Genomic DNA, 2,819 nt, shown 5'->3' on the forward strand with positions numbered 1-2,819 from the left:
ATTGGAAATTTTCTCCATTAGAGGTACACATTATCAAGATGATCTTCTGTCAGGGCGCCTGGGTAGCTCAGTTGGCTGGGTGTCTGACTTCGGCTCGGGTCATGAGCTCAGGTCATGAGCTCATGGGTTTGAGCCCTGCGTCGGGCTCTGTGCTGACAGCTCAGAGCCTAGACCCTGCTTGGGATTCTGTGTCTCCCTCTCTCTCTCTGTCTCCCCTGCTCATGCACACCCCCCCTCAGAAATAAACATTAAAAAAATAAAAAAAAAAGATGATCCTTTGTCACTGAAATACTTATAATGAACATAGTACAGCAAGTGAAGGACGAAATAATGTCTCCTAAGTAGTTCTTCTACTCTGCTCCCTCTCAAAAAAAGTCCTTTTATTTACATTGATAACTGTGCTACTTGTTAGAAGGAAAAGGAGGAGGAAGCACAAAGTGCATCACTCAGCACCTCAAATACCTTGAGAAACAGATGAAATCAGCAAGCCTTGAAGCAAATGAGCCATTTTGTAAAGATTAGTATTCATGAGGAAGAAAATTAAACATATAGCATTCTTATCATCAGAAATAAGTAGGGATATTTAGGGGCACCTGGGTGGCTCACTCAGTTAAGTGTCTGACTCTTGATTTTCGCTCAGGTCATGATGTCACATTCGTGAGTTCAAGTCCTGCATCAGGCTCTGTGCTGACGATGCAAAGTCTGCTTGGGACGCTCTCTCTCCTTCTCTCTGCCCCTCCCCTGCTCATGCACTCTCTCCCTCTCTCAAAAATAAGTAAGTAAATAAACAAACAAACAAACTTAAAAAAAAAAGAAATAAGTAGGATATTTAAAAGAGCAAGAGGGGCACCTGGGTAGCTCAGTCGATTAACCGTCTGACTTTGACTTAGCTCATGATCTCGTGTTTCGTGAGTTTGAGCCCCTTGTCAGGCTGTGTGCTGACAGCTCAGAGCCTGGAGCCTGCTTTGGATTCTGTGTCTCCCTCTCTCTGCCCCTCCCCCCGTTCATGCTTCTCTCTCTCTCTCTCTCTCTCTCTCACTCTCAAAAATAAACATTAAAAAAATTTTAAGAGAAAGATTATTTCTGAAATAATCTCACTCATAAGAAAAACAAAGCCTTTATTTCTAAGTTTCTGAATATACTGTTTTGAACCTGAATTTAGAAAAAATTGTAATAAAGCTCAGTGAAAATGTTTACACATAGTAACAAGTGAATAGATCCAGTTTTTTCAAAAAATCAATCAGGTAAGAATGTACTCAGTATTTTTAACTTGTGCATTATTGAATGATCATTTGACCTTCAGAAAAAGCAAAATGTTTAAGTTTGTCTGGTTTTAGAAAGGTTCACTTGGTTTAGAAAGTAGGGTGAAAAGCTGCTATTAGAGAAGTCTTTGTATGATGTCTGTTGCCCTCGCTTTTAAAAAAAAAAAAAGAATGTACATTCTGACCCCAAATCAGTATTAGAAATTAGGTTCTGAGATTAAATTAGCCTTTATGTCTCTTACACTTAACTTACTTTCAAAACACTATCACAAGGGAAGAGACATCAATATAGAAAAGAAAAGGGGAAAAAAGACTTTTTATAATGCTAACCTATTTTGGAACAATGTTTTAAAGCAATAGAGTGGCACCTGATGATATGCCAATCCATATGCAAAGCAAAGGAAGAAGAAAAACACTTTCATGCATTTCATGGCATAATTTTTAATCGGCAAGTAATTAAATTTTGATTAATTGTAGCCATTAAATTATGAATCCTGTTTTGTGTCACCATCTCATTTGAAATGTAGTAGAAGTGAAACATCTTGGGGAAATGAGGAAACAGTAGAATTTGCCTTGAAACTCTATTTTAGGGGAAAAGAAATAATGGATTTATATCATTGCTCATAGAGAATAAACCTATTCAGGAAGTATAGGAAATGTTTTGCTCATATTATAGGACACCCTATTAGAAACACGTATTTGGCAAATTTTGGCATCTGTAAAGCACATGATAGCAGAAAGAGTTGGCAGATTTGGGTAGAATTTAGAATGCATGCTTGGCTTTCCAAAGCTACATTCTTTGATTTTGTGGGTTCCCCCATTCCTCCCACAGTGCCTGACACATGGTGGAGGCTCAAAAGGTATTTATTATATAAAACTGAGAACAAACTGAGGGTTGATGGGGGGTGGGGGGGGGGGGAGGGTGGGTGATGGGTATTGAGGAGGGCACCTTTTGGAATGAGCACTGGGTGTTGTATGGAAACCAATTTGACAATAAACTTCATATATTGAAAAAAAAAAAAACATGTGTAGTCAATATATTCCTTAGACATAGGTCCAAGATATGAATAGGATATTGGTCTCCAAGTGTCACTTTAAGTGATAATGGAGATCCCTAAAGTATTATAAACAAACTAGATGGGCCTGGTTAATTAATATTCATCTATGGATTCTAAGAAAAGTATGTTAGTATTAAATTTTTTACTGAATTGAGATATAGATACTACTAACTGGTAAGTGATCTGTATTCTAGGCAGGCCAGACTTCAAAAGCTGACCATGCCTGCCAGTAGAATGAAGTGAAAATACTTGGACTTTCCCATTCCTGGGTATCTGCCTACCCAACAGAAATGAAAACATAGATTCATACAAAAACCCTGTACAAGGGGTACCTGGGGGGCTCAGTTGGTTAAGCGACCGACTTCAGCTCAGGTCATGATCTCACGACTTGTGAGTTCAAGTCCCACATTGGGTTCTGTGCTGACAGCTCAGAGCCTGGAGCCTGCTTCAGATTCTGTGTCTCTTCTTCTCTCTACCCCTCCCCTGCTCACACTCTGTA

This window comes from Neofelis nebulosa, chromosome 4 (genome assembly GCF_028018385.1).
Source record: "Neofelis nebulosa isolate mNeoNeb1 chromosome 4, mNeoNeb1.pri, whole genome shotgun sequence".
In the NCBI taxonomy this organism is placed as follows: Eukaryota; Metazoa; Chordata; class Mammalia; order Carnivora; family Felidae; genus Neofelis; species Neofelis nebulosa.